Genomic DNA, 20840 nt, shown 5'->3' with positions numbered 1-20840 from the left:
CCAAGAACAAAATGGAAAACAAGGTTAGGATTCTTGAAGAGGAGAGTGATAGGAATCTTTTCTCTCCTAAGGTCAAAAGGCTAGGGTGAGTGGAAGAGTGCCAAATGTGAAGTCAAAGCTCTATACTAAGCTTTCCTCTAATGGAGTCTTTGCTAGGGTTCATGAAAGATAATGGAATAAAGAAGGTAAAGTGTAAAAATAGTGAGTGGAAGGATTAGAAATCCTCCACTCACTATGTGTTCTTGCACTACTTCTCTCACACACACAATACAAGACTAAATGATGAACTAACACTTGTCACTAATTCAATGCCCCTTCCAAGACTTAATCCTAGACCCACACTTGTCAACAATCAATGGTTACATGTGCACCAATCTAAGGCCAACACATGGATGAATTTCCACCCACCAAATGTCAAGAAGTCATGGTGCCAAGTCTCTTCACCTAAATGCTAACAAATGGCTCCATGAGAGTGTGACACTTGTCACACTTTCCAAAAATTACAAAATGGTCCTTTTTCAAAATATCTTCCAAAATAAATTGCAAAAAGGTCCCCAAAACGAAAAATAATTATTTTACATAATTACACTAAAACTTCAAAAGTTATAAATAATTACACTAAAGTATGCATTCATGCCCTTTACAAGAAAAGTACAAATCTAGCATGCTTTTCAAGAAAAGTAAAAATACCAAAGTCATGGAAATCAAATATCATGAATGCATGCAAAATTGGAATCAAATCCAAGCACAAAAAGTGAGGTTATGCAAGGAAAAATAAAAAACGACTAAAAAACGAAATAAGGAAAAGACAAAATAAGAAAAAGACGAAAAAAGAAAATCGCCGAAAATGGAAAAAGGAGGAAAAAGACCGGGTCATTACAACTATTATCAATTCAAGTGATGATATGTGACGGTCTAACACAACAGAGAGTCCTAAGCCATGAACATAACTTCAAGCATTTAACTATATCTAAATACCCAATAACTTGTACTCCAATAGTACTCCTATAATTAACCTATGTGATCCAAACTTAAAGATAGCAATAAGCATTAGTCTTGTAATTCCAATCTAACTAAACTTTCTTCCAATGAGTCAACTATTGAACCAACAATTTGAGCTTTCATTGCCACACCCACTTTCATTCTTAGTCCAAATATGATTCATTAATTACTCCAACTAATAATAGTACTCATCATTACATGCAATTATCTCAATAACAGGTCACATGTATTTCCTATACCTTTTTCTACACTTACTGACCTAACTAATCAAATATACATTAAGGCTACAATTAAAAATGAGCCAAAATACTAATTATGAATGTCAATATGCATCACTGTAGCCATCCTCTGAACTTACCATTGATACACAACTTATATGTAAATGATAATAATAATTTAGTAGCATAGATGTACATTCCAGCAACCAAAAAATTGAATGATTAATTAAACACCTACTCCACCTGTATATGTATGAAAATAAATACCATCATATATCTCCAAATCCTTCATCATATCCATGTGCAGCACATACACCACATCATGAGTTCATCGTTCTTTATTTAATAATTATCTTCAAATCAATGGTTCAACATTCAAGTACTGGTGTCTCAAGTAAATGTCAAACAGTGTAATACCCCTAATTTTAAAAGGATAGTCTCGGCATTTTTAATATTTATTGTATTGCATTTTTTATTTATTTTATTGTTTTTCATTTGTTTAAATTGGTTTTATGTGCATTATTTGTTTTAATTAATTGCTTAATGGTTTATTTGTTTAATCAGTCATGTTACTTAATATGTTTTTGGTAACTGTTTATATAACTTTATTTATTGAATTAATTGTGATTTTATTTAATTGTTATTTTAATTGGTTTTGGTTTTGTTTGAATTGATTAATTGAGTATTTTCATTTTTATGTTAATGGGTTGTTTTTAAATTGACTTAATTTAATTTATTTAACTTAATTGGTTTAATTTAAATGTTTAAGTTTTTCACGGTGTAATTATTTTATTTATCTAAATTTAGGGTTTTAGGATTTATCGTTGGCCGACTTATAGTCAGAGTTGGAATAGGATTTGGTAAATTGAAGCCTATATATATATGTACATACTGGGGTTTAGGGTTTTAGAAAACATAAAGCTACGTCTGTATCACCAAGGGCTGCTAAGAAATAGAGCGTGAAGTACATAAACTGTGGAATTAGAGTTTCAAAGTCTGAAACTCAAGGCAAGTCTTTGTTCCACTCTATCTCTTTAATCTGTGTTCTGTACATGCTTAGAAAGACTCCAGGGATTAAACCAACATTAAAATGGATTAAATAAATGTTTAAATTTATCTTGAATGCATGTTTAAACTGTAATAAATCTCGTGAACCAAACTGGTGTAAGTTCTTAAAGTTTCTGTGATTTGTTGCATGCCGTTCTTGAGTTTAAGCTTGGCTTAATTGGGATTATTGTTGTATGTCGGGGGCTTTCAAATAAATCTGGGACATTAAATAAACACCAGATTAGGAGTTTAAAATACTACAGAGGCTCTGGACTTCGCCGGAGGAGAAGAAGACGAACGGGTTAGGGGATGCGACTCTCAAAAGAGGACTTGTAGAGCCGGCTCTACATGGGGTAGAGCCGGCTCCACATGAAGTGGAGGTGGCTCCACTAAGGGGGGAGCCGGCTCCAACTTTCTGGAGGCGGCTCCAACCCCTTTTCTTGAGGTTTTGCGTGGTTCTGGGTCCGGTTTGGCCTGTAGGAAGGTTTTTAGGTTGGTTCAGGGAATGTGGATGATCTGTATAATTATTCCAGAGATGTATAAACTGTTCAGGGAGGTTATATGCCAAATTAGTAGATCAGGGGTGTTTTCTGCTTCATGGCCAATAGTTGAAGGGGGGTTTTTTGCACTTTACCCTAATAATAATAAAAGCATGCATATAGTAATGGCAATTGTGGTGGAGTGTTGATAACTCCTTGAAATTAAAGTTTTTGCTTTCTATTGAAAATATCCTAGCTAGATTATTCCAGAGGGGTCAGTGTTCACTATAATGTTGAAAATTAAGTTTATTTTCAATCTTGTTCTCCGGATGAATGTAGACAATAAATTAAGGATATATTCGGTTGCACAAAATTGAAATTGAATTGGACTTTTAATTTCATATAATTAAAATTCAATAAATTCAATTCTAAATACACCGGTCGAACCAATTTTAGAATTTATGTAAAATTAAATTACAATTTTAATTCTTTTGTTCGGACTAAGCATTCATTTGGAATTGAAATTAAAAAATAAATTTACAGAGATATAAATATGTTCTACAAACTCGTATAAATTAAAAAATAAATAAAAAGGAGCGCTCCCATAGTCTCACACTTGATCAATGGTTTGCATATTTATATACTACATACACGTTATATATAATTCTCTATTTTTTTTATTAAAAAATTAATAAAAGTATTTTTTTTTTTATTCAAATTTTATGTCCAATTTTGTAAGGACATTATATCTTATGTAACAAAGAGTATATAATTTAGTTTGGTATCAATGGAAGATTTGGGACTTAGATGGACAAAAAAACAAAATCTCAAAAGTAAGGACTTATTATTTCTCATGTTATTGAACAATTTGCAAGAGTTGAAGAATGTCACACAACAATGGAACTCAAAATAAAAAAATGTCACTTTCAGTGGTTGCTCAATGAGTGAAAGTTATCGACGTTTACGAATAAATAATTTTCAGTCTACTGTGAAAATATTATTTGTCAATACATAGTTTCTTTCTGAACTACATGTATTTATTGTAAAATAAAAAAAATAAAAAACCTACATAAAGAAAGCTGAAAAATTCAAATCCATTCAGAATTTTATTAATTAAAAAAAAAAAAAAAAAAACGCAAACGTTGTTTGGGAGCCTTAAACCATGGATTGAAAAATAGCATATATCAAGAGCAAGTTGATGAATTTTATTCCTTGGCTCGATTTTGATGGATATCTTTTCACGTTGATATTGTTTGGAAGTCCAATGGGTAGAAGTTTTGCTTAAAAAACAAAAATATCTATTTATTGAATGAGGTACATCAAATCCGATGAAATATGATTCTTTCTTATTTAGAATTATAATTTTTTTAAAAAAATATATGGTATATATATGATTCTTTCTTATTTAGAATTACGAATTTTTTATTATTTAGAATTATGAATTTTTTATTATTTTTATATATTTGATATCATCTCCAAAATACCTTAGCTCATGGGATCGTCTTCAACCAGAAAGGATCAATGTGGATATGATCAAGGGCAAAGTTGAGTTTTACGAAATTATTGACAAAGTCATTGTAAAACAAAACTGTACTTCGTAAATTCAATTAGGGTGTGGATGAGGCAAAAAAACAATTTCAAGAATTGACATGTTAATCGGGCCTTTAATAATTGAATCTCCGGCATTGTTCATAGCACACCTCTTTTGACTTTTGCTTAGAAGCAGTGACAGTGAATTTCACTATTTAAGCATTGAAATGACACTTGTTTGGAACATCAAACTGATGTTTTGAATTTAGAATTGAAAAATTTTTAAGTCAAAATTTTAACTTATCTTAAATTTCAAATTCAAGCTCCCAAACATAACATGAAAATAATTGATCCAACTCTAATAAATTCTTGAACAGGACATAATCTTTCATATATGCGATGCCATATATATATATATATATATATATATATATATATATATATAAAACTATGACATATGAGAGAGAGCCACGTATCATTCAAGATTTAAATTATGAAATTTATTCATGTATTAATTAATCCTTTACCTATCAAAATCTCTCTCTCTCTCTCTATGCCTATGGGTATCAAATATTTTCAGTCCCAGACATATAGAGAGCTGCGGTTGCTAAATAAGTCTATGTCTACTCTCTCTTTTCAATATGGATTCAAAAAAGAAAAAAATAATAAAACGTGACAAACAAAGTTGCTGCCACATTTTCCAGGATAAAATTCATGAAATAACTTTCATGATGTTTATCATTTTCCTTGAAGTTTACAAATTCTAGATAACCATAGGAGCAAATTAGATGTTAATTATTTTCAGAACCATATAAAAAATTGCTAAAATTTTTCTTTTTTAGTGGCCGGTTAAAAGAGTACTTTTATAATTGTAATATGAACTAATGACGGTAATCGTGAATGTGATATGACTTTACAAGTTCCTTTTAAATAATAAGGATCTCATATTCGAGTTGGATTGATTTTTCAAAATCCATTTTCGTCTCTTACATAATAAATGAACCCTGCCCCATTTCTCAAAATTTTATTTTTATTTTTATTTTTATTTTTATTGTGGGCAATTCAATAATTATTTGATAACAAAATAAATAAAAACCCAAAAAAATTGAAAGCCCGTTGAAGAGCAACCAACAAAATTTGAAAGCCCTGAGTGAGTAAGTTAGGTTGCTTTAGTAAAAACTTACCACGTATATATATATAACAGGATGAGGCTGGTTTTTTTCAGACCCCATCTCTTCCTATAACCCGCGACATGTTCTCATTTTTTCTTTATACTTGTCTTTATATTGCATAAACAGTTGCCATACCCTTACAATTAGAGACGGGATGGGAAAATTGCAATCCCTAACTATTAATAATAACACATTTTTTGTGAGTTACATAACTGTATATAATTGTGTTTGGAGAAAAACAAAACCAAAAAAAAAAAAAAAAAAAAGGATGCCCTCGGGCTGGAAATATGATGGCAAGGGAATCTGTTTAGGCAATTTTAGATTGGACCAGAGTGAGGTATTTTAAATGATGGCAAGGCACGGGTGAAAAATTTGTTGTATTTAAAATATCCTACTCTGGTGAATCATATTAAAATCAATGAATATGGAATTGAGATTTATGCTATGTTGTTTGGAATTGAATTTAAAACTGCAGTTGGTATAGAAATTTGATTTTCAATAAAAACACAGTTGTTCCGTGAATTAGTGTCTTCCGTAATGCCTTGCAAAATAAATAATAATAATAATAAAAGTGTAAAACCCTAAAATTTCGTACATTATTTTTTTTATTATTTAGTATTTAGTATTTTAACGTGATAGTTGAGATAATAGAGTTTTTTTTAAAAAAATTTAAAACTTTAAATAAGAGTCCTAGGTTATCTCGAATACAGTTATATTTATTCTTTATATTTTACATCGTATCCGTACGAGGATATTATTTTTCATAAAAAAAAAGAAGAAAGAAATTACCAAGAGAGGAAGAGAGGAAGCGGGTTACTGATTTTTTGTTGGCAATCTGCAGTAGCCGGAAAAAGAGACGGTGACCAAAGGATCGGCTAGAGAGAAAGGTTTAACGATATTTAACAGGCAAGTTAACCTTGCTTAATGTTTACCCATATATTATTTATAACTTGATTTGTTTCATATTCTTAGGATTATTATAATATTATGATCCGTCATTAAGATGATGAATATAGTAGTATAAGTGTACTTCTGTTATTTTTTTTTTTAATCCAGACAATTATCTTGGGAGTTAAATGGTGGATTGTGTTAAGAAAGGGATTAAAAGGAAAAGTCTAGTCAATGTGAATTGATCGTGGATGAGTTCAAATGTATGAAACATATTCTACATGTTATTAGATTACTGGGATTAGTACTTATACTTGCATATATTTTTATATGTGGAGTAATACATATGATTTTATATTAAATAAATAAAGGGATGAGAAATTTTAGTTGTGTTTTTCTTTTATTATCCAGTAAGTTTTAATCACATATGGATGAAGTATTATATATGTGGAGATTTTGACTAGGGAGGATTTAGTTTAATTGATCAACTTAAGTAATATATATGTGGGATAATTAATGATTGTTTAAGCATGTTTTTAGGGGTGAACAATTCTTAGTAATTATTTTGGGTTTACGTACTTGCCTTACATATGCACTGTTATGATCTAGACATGACAGATTGTTATTACCATTATGTACTTATATATAAATAAATTAGTAGGTATTGATCTCAATGATTCGTACTTGAGCGTAATAGATCAAAAGGTGTAGTTGTAGATTAATGAGTAGTCTGGATTATGTGTTGATCTCATAAATGTGATGGGTATGTGTTGGAGCAGTTGGAAGGTGTTCAGTATAATTAAATAAGTCAGTGATGTTTACTTATAGATACATATATGCCATAGTGACCAGTTTTTTTAACTAAGGAATCAAAAGACTCAATTATAGCACTTGAATCATTATTAGTGAATAGAATTAGTAATCATTGGGTTAAATGAATGAGAGTGCTGTTAAATAGCAAATCAATGGGAGGTTATTGTAGTTTTTTTTTAGAGTTGATTGGTAGGATATGAAACTAAGATTTTAGGTATGTGATGTATATGATAATTAATTATTTATTTATTTATAGTGTTTGTTGAACTCATGAATTTATGAGTTATGATTATTTTAAAGGTGAAAGAGCATTAATTAAATTAAGCAATGCTTTGGTTTTTAATTAGGATAATTGAACTTAACGGAGCTATAGTCAAGGTGTAACCCAATGATGAGTTTGTTGAGCACGGTCAGGGACCGCCTACGAGAGTGCACTACCCTTTTGTTATGGCCATGGGTCTAATGAGCCCTTATTGTGTGGACGTGATCAGGGATCATCTGGGGGGTAGACGTACAATCCAGCCACACGTGTGTTTTTGGTAGTCAGGGACTATACGATTCACACCATTTTATTGGACGGGAGCCCGGGGCTCATGTGAGATATGCCGATTTATAAAAAAATAAAAGATGGTTATTTATTAAGTTTATAACTAACTGGGTTATACACATTTGAATAATGAACTTATTTGAGTTGCTTATATATACAGGAATATAAGGTAAGGTTAATTTGCTGAACGATGATTGTGTTTAGCATTTATTGCTGAGCTTGTGAGCTCACCCCATTATCACATTTCAGGTACACGTTGAGTAGGAACGTGATGGGATTACATGATGGGAACGGATTTTAGCTCGTTGCGCATTGATTTATTTTAGCTCGGTTTTTCCTTTATTCTGATTATTGTAATAAAGTTAATGTTTTATGAAACTTTATTGAGTTGATTCAGTGGTCATAGATGTTTTGTTTTACTAGAGGGAATTGCGCCTCTATTTATGGATTTGTATAAAATTTGTCAGACTCTCATGTTTGTTAAGTTGAATGACGGGATTCATTGTAGTTCTATTATGGAGGATGTATGTTGAGAATTGATGGAAGTTATACCTTAGATTTTTTTTATGCAGGACAAGTAATTCTTGTATTAAAATTTGGGGTGTGACAAAAAGCATGCATATAGTAATGGCAATTGTGGTGGAGTGTTGATAACACCTTGAAATTATAAGTTTTTGTTTTCTAATGAAAATATCTTAGCTAGATTATTCCACATAGGGGTCACTGTTCACTATAATGCTGAAAATTAAGTTTATTTTCAATCTTTTTCTCCGGATGAATGCAGGCCATAAATTAAGGATGCATTTGGTTACACAAAATTAGAATTGAAATGGACTTTTAATTTTATATAATTAAAATTCAATAAATTCAATTCTAAATACACCGTTCGAACCAATTTTAGAATTTATGTAAAATTAAATTACAATTCTAATTCTTTTGTTCTGATTAAGCATTCATTTGGAATTGAAATTAAAAAATAAAAAAATAACTTTACAGAGAAATAAATATGTCCTTTTGTTCTACAAACTCGTATAAATTAAAAAATAAAAAATAAATAAAAAGGAGCGCTCTCATATTCTCACACTTGATCAATGGTTTGCATATTTATATAATACATACACGTTATATATAATTCTCTATTTTTTTTCTTTGTATTCAAAATTTATGTCCAATTTTGTAAGGAGATTATATCTTATGTAACAAAGAGTATATAATTTAGTTTGGTATCAATGGAAGATTTGGGACTTAGATGGAAAAAAAATTCTCAAAAGTAAGGACGTATTATTTCTCATGTTGTTGAACAATTTGCAAGAGTTGAAGAATGTCACACAACAATGGAACTCAAAATAAAAAAATGTCACTTTCAGTGGTTGATCAATGAGTGAAAGTCATCAACGTTCACGAATAAATAATTTTCAGTCTACTGTGAAAATATTATTAGTCAATACATATTTTCTTTCTGAACTATATGTATTTATTGTTAAAAAACAATAACAAAAATAAAGCTGAAAAATTCAAATCCGTTCAGAATTTTATTAAAAAAAAAAAAAAAAAAAAAACAAAAACATGGTTTGGGAGCCTTAAACCATGGATTGAAAAATAGCATATATCAAGAGCAAGTTGATGAATTTTAATCCTCCGCTTGATTCTGATGGAGATCTTTTCAAGTCTGACCGAGCTCGTTGATATTGTTTGGAAGTTCAATGACGGGAAGTTTTACCTGAAAAACAAAAACATCTTTTTATTGGAGGAGGTACATCAAATTTGATGAAATATGATTCTTTCTTATTTAGAATTATGAATTTTTTTATTTTTTTATTATTTTATATTGTATATATAAGATTCTTTCTTATTTAGAATTACGATTTTTTATTTTTTTTTATTTTTTTTTATTTTTATATATTCGATATCATCTTCGAAATACCTTAGTTCGCCTTCAATCAGAAAGGATTAATGTGGATGTGATCAAGGCCAAAGTTGACTTTTACAAAATTGTTAAAAAAGTCATTGTAAAACAAAACTATATCATTAAGCATTGAAATTAAGGTGTGGATGGGAAAAAAAACAATTTCAAGAATTGACATGTTAATCGGCCTTTAATAATTGTATCTCTGGCATTGTTCACAGCACATCTCTTTTGACTTTTGCTTAGAAGCAGTGACAGTGAATTTCACCATTAAGCATTGAAATGACACGTAGTGTTTGGGAACATTGTACCTACGTTTCGAATTTAAAATTAAAAAAAATTTAGTTCAAAATTTTAACATGCCTCAAATCTCAAATTCAAGCTTCCAAACATAACATAGAAATAGTTGATCTAATTCTAATAAATTCTTGAACACGACATAATCTTTCATGTATGCGATGCCATATATATATATATATATATGGGATTATTACTAATACATAAGGCCCAAATGTTACTTTAAAATAGAAACAAAGTCTTGATTTTCATTAAAAGAATTGACCTAGAGAATATTTATCTAAAATAGATTTCACTTTATAATTTATGCCACAAAAGAACTTATATTACTAAAATGACCCAAAATAATATTTTAATATAACAAAAAGCCTTAGATCATGAAATAAAATTACAGCAATATCTTTGAACAAAATATTTAATATTTTTTCTTTACTTTTTAATTTTTCTCGGTAAATTAAAATTATATAGTAACTGAATAAAGACTTATAGATTTCTTTAGACATACATGTTATATATAATTCTCTATATTTTTATTAAAAAATTAATAAAAGTATTTTTTTTCTTTGTATTCAAAATTTATGTCCAATTTTGTAAGGAGATTATATCGCATGTAACAAAGAGTATATAATTTAGTTTGGTATCAGTGGAAGATTTGGGACTTAGATGGAAAAAAAAAAAAAAAATCTCAAAAGTAAGGACGTATTATTTCTCATCTTATTGAACAATTTGCAAGAGTTGAAGAATTTCACACAACAATGGAACTCAAAATAAAAAAATGTCACTTTCAGTGGTTGATTAATGAGTGAAAGTTATCAACGTTCACGAATAAATTGTTGAGGCTGAAATTCGCGCAGTCCGATACAATACTGTTTTCCTGCAAGGAAGAGAGGAGAAGATCGATGAACCTTCACGGCACCGGTGTGGTGCCTGCCAAGAGCTCTCCAACGATCAAATTAGTCACGGAGGTCTAAAAAGAAGGCATGGATTAATAATAGTTTTTACGTCGCACCTTCTTTAATGGCTTGATGCCCTATTTATGGCTGTCGATTGGAATCAAAATCGTTCCGCTGATGTCGATGGTTGACCTTATCTTCCGCTTGTGCGAAATCATAGGAGATTTATTACCAGATTTGTCGGGATATGATTTAATCCCTTTGACCTCCTCCAGTTATAGTAGGATTATTCTTACTTGTTGAACCGCGTCAGATTTGATTTCATTATCCTTGATAATGAAATCTAATCAATCTTATCGAGGGTAGGGTAAGTTTATATTTTTCCTTATCAGTTGCTCCCCATTCCCAAGCTTGCACGTCTAGCTTTGGGAATGTAATAAATAATAATAATACTTTTTCTTTTCTTTTTTTTTTCTTTTCTTTTTTTTTTTTTTTCAACCCCGGTGAACAGTACCCGCTGGGTACGATTCACGTAAATAGTAACTCAAGGAATTTTTTTTTTTTTTTAATACCCCTGTGAACAGTACCCTCGGGTACTATTCCCGCGGGCACTATTCATGTGAATAGTAATTCAGGGTTTTTTTTTTTGGCACCCGAGGGAACAGTACCCTCGGGTTCCTGAATAGTTTTTTTTTTTTTGGACCCGCGGGAACAGTACCCGCAATACTGTTCATGAATAGTAATAATAATAATTTTTTTTTTTTTTTTTTTTTTTTTTTGCACCCGAGGGAACAGTACTCTTCCTTTTATAAGGGAATAAATTATACGAGTTTCACTCCTTAATAAGGGAATTGAACCTTACAAGTTTTACTCAGCTCACCTCTTTAATAAATGATTTTTATTTACTATCCCTTGTTGTAAGGGGATATTAATTATGGGATTCATCCAACCCAGGTCCTTGTAGTACAGGACATTCATTTATTATCCCTTATATTACAGGGATATGGATTACGGGATTCATTCAACCCGGGTCCTGATAATACAAGATACTTATCCCCTATAGTCCAGGGATATGGATGACGGGATTCATTCAGCCCGGGTCCTTGTAATACATGACACTCATTTACTATTCCCTTATAGTACGGGGATACGGATTACTGGATTCATTCAGCCCGGGTCCTTGTAATACAAGACACTCATTTACTATCCTTTATAGTACGGGGATACTGCACGTATAAACTAAAAGGAATTTTATTAAAGACCATCATTATTAAAAACAAAATAACACGTGATAGAGCTACCCTCTATTTAAAATGATTAACTAAGATGCCTCCAGTCTTTATTGTGAATGACTTGATAAGGCTAATTCCAGCCGCGAGACAATTTCTAGTCGGTATACTCATCTGAGTCATTCTCATGATATGTGCTGTCACTCTGGCTGAAGAACGATTTCTTATATTTGGTATTATTTTCATCCCTAGCGAGAGGGGCTGGCCTCTTCTTGTCCTCTCCTTCCTTCTGTGCACTCATGGTGTCTTCAGCGTTGATGTGTTTTTACGCTCTGACCAGCAACTCTATCATGCTGGTGGGAGGTTCTTTTGATAAGGAAAACAAGAATCTGGAGGTTTGGAGTCCTCCTATGAAAGCGATCAAAGCTACCTTGTCGTCCGCCTCTTCTACCTACAACATCTCTGCGTTGAATCGGGTGATGTATTCCCGAATTGACTCTTCCTTTTGTTGCTCCACGGTAAACAGGTAGGTAGCCGGCCTCCTATGCCTCTGACCTGCAGTGAAGTGGCTCACAAACTGCTTACTCAATTCTTCGAAGGTGTTGATGGTTCCTGGCTTCAACTTGTTGAACCAAACTCTCGCTGATCCCTTAAGTGTAGTGGGAAAAGCTCGGCACACGATTTCATCTGGCACAGCGTGTAAATGCATAAGAGCTTGAAAAGTTTCCAGGTGATCGAGGGGATCTTTGGTCCCATCGAAACTTTCGAACGAGGGCATCTTGAACTTGCTAGGTAGTGGACATTCCATAACGGCGGGGCTGAAAAGCAAGTTGGTCCTTTGTACCAGGTCATCTACGGCGGCAGGACCTTTCCCTTTCATAGCCTGTATTACATCTTCCATTTTCCCCTTAAGATCCTTGATCTGCAAGTCGAGATAGGTAACTTTCTTTATCTTTTCCTTAAGACAGAAGGCTATGCTTTCAGGAGGTCGGGAACTCCGTAGGAGAGATGGGTGAACCACCTCTCTATGTCGGGTTCCCACCTGGCTTTATTCCACTTCAGTCTCATTTTGGGGGGAATGATTATCCCTCTCTTCAAGATTTTCATTACCTCCGTTTGGACTTGAGAGATCTTGTCCTGGAAAGTTTTGTTGAGCCGGTGGAACAAGGTGTTGCAAGAGCGTTGCATTTTGCTGGATCAACTGGTTCATACCCTGACTCAGAGTTTGAACCTGTAGTTCCAACGCTGCAAGCCGTGCCTGGTCGTTTGGGACGTCCAGGTTTTCACCCGACTCTACCCTTTGACTAGATCCTTGCAACGGTGTTCCTTCGGTAACCATACCGGATTGCAAACGTATATACCCAACGAGTAATTAATTGATTCAAGGGGATCGTGATTCCTACATACGGCGCCAACTGTTGATGCTGAAATTTGCGCAGTCCGATACGATACTGTTTTCCTGCAAGGAAGAGAGGAGAAGATCGATAAACCTTGACGGCACCGGTGTGGTACTTGCCAAGAGCTCTCCGACGATCAAATTAGTCACGGAGGTCTAAAAAGAAGGCAGGGATTAATAATAATTTTTACGTCGTACCTTCTTTAATGGCTTGATGCCCTATTTATGGCTGTCGATTGGAGTCAAAATCGTTCCGCTAATGTCGATGATTGACCTTATCTTCCGCTTATGCGAAATCATAGGAGATTTATTACCAGATTTGTCAGAATATGATTTAATCCTTTTGACCTCCTCCAATTATAGTAGGATTATTCTTACTTGTTGAACCGCGTCAGATTTGATTTCATTATCCTTGATAATGAAATCTAATCAATCTTATCGAGGGTATGGTAGGTTTATATTTTTCCCTATCATAAATAATTTTCAGTCTACTGTGAAAATATTATTAGTCAATACATATTTTCTTTCTGAACTATATGTATTTATCGTTAAAAAAAATAACAAAAATAAAGCTGAAAAATTCAAATCCATTCAGAATTTTATTAGAAAAAAAAAAAAAAAAAACATGGTTTGGGAGCCTTAAACCATGGATTGAAAAATAGCATATAGCAAGAGCAAGTTGATGAATTTTAATTCTCGGCTTAATTCTGATGGAGATCTTTTTATTGGAGGAGGTACTTCAAATATGATGAAATATGATTCTTTCTTATTTAGAATTATGATTTTTTTTTTTTTTTTAGATTCTTTCTTATTTAGAATTATGATTTTTTTTATTATTATTTTTATATATTCGATATCATCTCCGAAATACCTTAGTTCATGGGATCGTCTTCAATCATAAAGGATTTATGTGGATGTGATCAAGGCCAAAGTTGACTTTTACAAAATTGTTAACAAAGTCATTGTAAAACAAAACTATACCATTAAGCATTGAAATTAAGGTGTGGATGAGGGAAAAAAAACAATTTCAAGAATTGACATGTTAATCGGCCTTTAATAATTGTATCTCTGGCATTGTTCACAGCACATCTCTTTTGACTTTTGCTTAGAAGCAGTGACAGTGAATTTCACTATTAAGCATTGAAATGACACTTAGTGTTTGGGAACATTGTACAGACGGTCTCTCTTTATTCTTCGTGATATTGACCACATTTCTGATCCCTATTTGCATTTCGCATTTCAGTGGGTTGGTCTGGTATGAGAAGTTTTGAGAAAGAGTATATTACAGCATCTCTAATTCGTGAATTTCTAATGATCGCCGTGTTCCGCATGCTGGATCCTCTCCCGGCTACGAACAACTACGCCATGTTCAGCGCGTTCCATTCCTCGGCTTATGACGCTGAGCTACTAACAACATCCCTTAATGCTGCGCCAAGAGATGAAAGAGAAGTCTCTCTAAATGGAATCTACACAGAATCATCCTCCTACTGTGTATGTGCTTAACTCTCATCATCGGAGTCAGCATAGTCTAAGGAAGAGTTCCTGACGGGAATGGCGCCAGGCGAGGGCGCCGCCCGCTGCTCTGCGACGGCCGGCATAGATCTCATGAGACCCGCCCACTATATACTACGAAAAAAGCCCTGCCCTTTTCCTTCGCTACTAGGAGAGTAAGCAACTTCTATTAGCGCCGGACGCTTCGAATTTAAAATTAAAAAAATTTTAGTTCAAAATTTTAACATGCCTCAAATCTCAAATTTAAGCTCCCAAACATAACATAGAAATAGTTGATCTAATTCTAATAAATTCTTGAACACGACATAATCTTTCATGTATGCGATGCCATATATATATATATATGTATATATAAATTTTGGCATATGAGAGAGAGTCACAAATCATTCAAGATTCAAATCATAAAATTTATTCGTGAGGTGTATTAATTAATCCTTTACCTCTCAAAATTACTCTCTTTTTATGCCTATGGGTATCATATTTTTTTCCTCCCAGACATATAGAGAGCTGTGTTTCCTAAATAAGTCTATATCTACTCTTTCCAATATGGATTCAAAAAAGAAAAAAAATAAAACGTGACAAACAAAGTTGCTGCCACATTTTTCAAGATAAAATTCATGAAATAACTTTCATGATGTTTATCATTTTCCTTAAAGTTTACAAATTCTAAATAACCATAGGAGCAAATTAGATGCTAATTATTTTCAGGATCATATAAAAAATTGCTAAAATTTTTCTTTTTTAGCGGACAAAAAATTTATCATAAGGGCATGTCGACATGTCCATTCGTGAATCAGTTATGATTAGAACGTCCTCAATAGGGAAAAAAAACTCAGCCACACACGCATTTTCTATTATTGACTTGTCAAATTGTTGAGAGAATAAGACTACTCAAGTTGCCCACGAAATTTAGAGTTATCAAAGAAAGTAATTAAATTAAATAAAATCAAATAATATTTCCCATGTTTGCAAATCCAAACAACATTGGCAAGAAATTTCTGAATAAAGAGAACTACTCAAGGAATATGACCTACAAGAAAAATGAATCAACCATGGAGTAGCAATGTGTTTCACGCAGTCTTTTTATTAAATATATAACATGAAGACGACCATTTACAAAAGGAATTGAAGCTTCCAAGAATCACCTTTTGATGCATGGAATTGGACCAGTTATTTGAAAGCTTGTTTTTCATATGAAATGCAAAGTAAGAAGTTGTCTGAGTGACCCAAAGATTGGAAGCCTTGGATGAATCATAGAAATAGGTTTTCTCCAAAAACCATCGACATGAATGGATCAAGGCAAAGGCTGGCTTTTGAAAAACAATGACAACAACAATGTGCAAAACAAAACTGAAACAATGACAACAACAATGCGCAAAACAAAACTTACTTTGTACATTCAATTGCAGTGTACATTAGGAACGAAACAAGCAAAAGAATACATACATGCTAACGGCCTTCAATGACTGTAACAGTGACATTGTTCGCAGAATAACTCTTATGGCTCTGTTGAGAAGAGCTTTTATTTGGGAGAATCTCTCTTTCAGTAAAGGCAGGTTGCTTTGGAGTTGGAAGATTTGCAATTTCACTACTAAGCATTGAGAGAACAATAGAAATAGTTGGCCTATCTCTGGTGAATTCTTGGACACATAACAGACCTACATGTATGTATCTCAAGATCTCCACTTGCAAGCATGGATCAGAGATGGTTGGATGTATTAGCATTACTATCCTATCTTCATTCCACAACTTCCATGCCTGGACACAATAACACAACCATGAAATGCTGAAATTAGAAAGATAAAAAGGAATTATGGAGTAACAGGGGTAACAGTTCAAGTGAATGAACTTACAAATCCCAGAAGGCTTAAAGAGTGCTCATCGTGATAAAAGCTAGTGTTCTTTCGACCACTAACAATCTCTAACAACAAAACTCCAAAGCTAAAGACATCAGATTTTTCCGAAAATTGCCCTTCCATTGCATATTCAGGGGACATATAGCCGCTGCATTGTGTCATTACAACCCAAATAGTAAAATTATTTGAGTTGAACTATCCCATGAGAAAGAAGGATTATAACACGAATGATTTATCATTTCGGACAAAGCAAAGGCTACTTACTATGTTCCAACGACCCTTCTAGTGTCGGCTTGGTCTTGATTGCTTCCAAAAATCTTTGCCATGCCGAAATCTGAAATTTTTGGATTTAGATCTTCATCTAATAGAACATTACTCGTCTTTAAATCTCTATGAATAATCTTTAATCTGGAATCTCTGTGAAGATAAAGAAGGCCTCGACCAATCCCTTCAATAATCTTGGCACGTTTTCCCCAATCAAGGAGTTTTTGCTTGATTGGATCTGAAAGAATATTGAAGAAAAAAAAAATGGTAGGTTAAAGTTGTAGGGAGAATAAAATTGTTGTTGAGACAAATTATAGTTTTAGAAGATCAGTGTGTTCCTAAAGACTACAAAAGGAAAGGCATTATGTCGTCTCAACACAAGAAGTTCCTGCTGATGTTAAGGTTATGAAGTTGTAAAAACTAGAAATAACATAAACAACATTATCATGAACTAACCAAAAAGAAATGCATCCAAGCTTTTATTTGGCATGTATTCATAGATCAACAACTTTTCTTCTCCTTCCACACAGCAGCCAAGAAGTTTAACAAGATTGCGATGCTGGAGTTGGGAAATTACCACCACCTCATTCATAAACTCCTCCAGCCCTTGTCCAGAGGATCTCGAAAGCCGCTTGACAGCTATATCTTGTCCACTTGGCAATTTTCCCTGAAAATAAATTATTATTATTATTATAATTATAATTATTATTATTAGTAAAGTGTAAAGCTCCAGATGAACAAGCTTACCTTGTACACTGGACCGAAACCACCCTGCCCGAGCTTATTGGCGAAATGAAATTTGTCTGTTGCAATTGCCAGTTCCTCAAAATTGAATAGAGGCAGCTCTTCAAATTTAGGATTCACTTCCCCTCTTTTGTGTAGCAAATTCTCACTTTTTTTCTGAATCAATTTCTTCCTTCCTGATTCAGAATTTAGTAATATGTAATATATATAACAACAGAAAACATGTGCTAATCTCTCGAACAAATTTCAATGGACAATATACCTTGTCGTCTAGCCATCCGCCACCATGAAAGATAGATACAGACTGCAACTGTTAATGACACTATAAGCACTGCAACTGCAATAACTAGTTTTGTGCTTCTCTTTTTTCCTGTAATACATAACAAACTTTGAGAGAGTACTTGAGTTAATATGGATTACAGAATTGAGAATTTATACAATTTCCATAGTTCTTTTTTCTGTTGGCAAATGGGAAAAAGTATTACACTTTCGCTTTTAAAATTTAAAATAGACTGACGCATTTTCTAAACTAGAGTACAGATGTCAGGTGGCTAACATGTTTAGTATATGCAATGGTTCAAATTCAAGTGATATTTGCTTATTCTGAATCATCAAGTAAAAGAAACAGAAGAAGCAAAAAGGGATTATTAAAAGCATGTACTATTATTATTATTATTTTAATTTTTTTATGGATGATGAAAAAAATTACCAAGTTCTGAATATGCCACGCGAATGTAAAGATCTGCCCCACCATAGGAAAATTCCTGTATGTCAATTAAGTCTGCACTCCACTGCATACAACCAATGCCACTATAATATGCATAAGCTATACAAGAACAACTATTGAAGCACTGGCTTTTGCAGTTGTCTTCTGAAGCAAGTAGCCCCGCAGCAAAGGCCGGCACTTTCACTGTCTTTAGCTTCAGAAACCCATCTTCTTTGCCTTTCCACCACTAGTGTTGTTTCTCTCACACTTCAATTGTCTCCTCCTTACACATCCACTGGTCCAATTTCCTCTACTCCATTCCTCCATATCCTTTGGATCAAACCCTTGTAAACATGTGCAAATTGGTGAACCCTGCACATTGCAGCTCCCAAATGGACCACACTTGCCATAAACATCACATTCACTATCTGGAACCCACCCCCCAATTCCCCAAGTATCCTTTCCTTTTTCCTGGTACTTCTCCCTTAGAGTTCCATCAGAACTTAAGGCTAAGTAAAACAAAGAAGACTCATTTGCATAAGTATAGCTTAATGATACGTTTCGTTCTTTGTCATCTACAACTTCAAATCTGCTATAGTACACGGAACGCATTTTAGGTACGCCAATAAAAGTCTGTCCATTCCATGGTCCGCTCCGCCAATATGGATGACTACGATTCCATATATATTGTTCTGGAATATTCAGAGGATTGATGCCAAAAGTGAACCTTCCACTGGATGGATTTGAAGGGCTTTTCCATGAGATCAGCTGAGTCTTCTTATATGTAAACTTCTTGGTACTAATTTTCATCCCCTGCAAGAAAGAATCAGAAGGGTGTTCAAAACTCTCCCAAAGTATATTTCCATTGGATTCATCTCGCAAGATAAGATTCCCAGAATCTGAAAGCCGGGCACTTGAATTCGGCAAAGAATTTGGAACATCTGATGACCAAACAATCTGTTTCTGTCCATCCAAGACTACAAGATTTCCATCCTTGGATATTGTCACTGTCCCAGAAGAGTCATTGAGAGGCTTATCTCTATTGGCGACCCATACCACAGCCTTCGCAGAGATGTCGTTGTACCAGATACCAACATACCGGTTGGTAGAATTAACAGGACCAAAAAATCCCAGTTTGAAGGTGGCACCATTGGAGACTATAGCTTCAGTGTCTTTGATGGGTTGAGTTGACGTAATTGTGTCTATGGCAGTGCAAATTTCTATGGTACAAAAATAGTAACATATGAGAACAAGGATTAGAAGAAGAGGCATTAAGCTAGCTTGAACCATGGCAAGTCCAATAACGCTGTTGAGTGCTTGTGGTGAAGATGGAAGGTGTCATGTCTTCTGATCTGTTTTCAAAGGACATCCATGCATTTCCTTGACAAAATGGGGAGCCGAAGGTTCCGCCACCACTGGATGGATTGAAGGAGGACCCATAGCTGAAAATTCAGTATTCTTTCCTTTTTTTCCACAGGGGTACCCACAGCTGAATAATTCAATTGTCAATTTCCTCATGAATCTTAACAAAAGAGCCGAAAACTTTGAACCAAATGGGGAGGTCTTCCACCACTGGATGGATTGGAGGGGAACCCATGGGCCACAGCTGAAAATTCATGTTATGAAATAAGGACGGAATAGGAATTTATTAGAACAATAGAAAAATAATGGCAAGAAAATAAATAAGCACACACACAAACGAGACAAGAATTTATACGTGGTTCACCAGCACAAATAGGGTTACGTTTACGGGTAATAATGATTCGTATCACTGTAAAGAAGAAGATTACAAATTGAAGAATATGATTCTTCCTCACAATAATCTCTCTTCTCACACCACTCACTCACCAACAAAGAAGACTCACTCAACACTCAAGAAATACCCCAAATAGTATATGATTTACACAAAGAGAAAAACTCACCCAAATACAAACTTCAACTCTCTCTTAAAGATTATACACACAAAAGAATTTTCTCACACACACAAAATTAATATACTCTCTTGATCCGAATATTGTCTTACTGTTGGATGCCTCTTGGATGATTTCATAGCATGAGATTCGTTAGACATATATATAGGCGGCAAAGTGGGCTTTAGTGAGGTGGCAATTTACTTGTTCTCCAAGAACCAAACAGCTGTCATAAATTGTTGACTAACCTTGGCATGCAATGAGCTGCTCCAGCAATTGATTTGACGACACATGATAGAAATGTGGGCAAGAAGAATATACAAATTTTTGTCCACCAAGAATGATCCAAGTTGGCAACTTATAAAGAATTTGAGCCAATAAATAATGACGCTAATGATGACGCGAGTAACACGTCATCTAACAAATAATTA

The 20840-nt window shown here is 33.5% G+C and overlaps 1 pseudogene; it reads right to left on the bottom strand.

Annotated features, from left to right (window-relative positions):
- Positions 1–15976: 15976 nt before the first annotated feature.
- Positions 15977–20631, bottom strand: LOC132306892 (G-type lectin S-receptor-like serine/threonine-protein kinase At1g11330; annotated as a pseudogene).
- Between the last annotated feature and the right edge of the window lie 209 nt (positions 20632–20840).

Source organism: Cornus florida, unplaced genomic scaffold (assembly GCF_030987335.1).
Source record: "Cornus florida cultivar Cherokee Brave unplaced genomic scaffold, ASM3098733v1 CherokeeBrave_3.0.0_Hap2_Chr01, whole genome shotgun sequence".
Taxonomy (NCBI): domain Eukaryota; kingdom Viridiplantae; phylum Streptophyta; class Magnoliopsida; order Cornales; family Cornaceae; genus Cornus; species Cornus florida.
The sequence above is the reverse complement of the archived record's forward strand: the minus strand, read 5'-3'. Positions and strand labels throughout refer to the sequence as shown.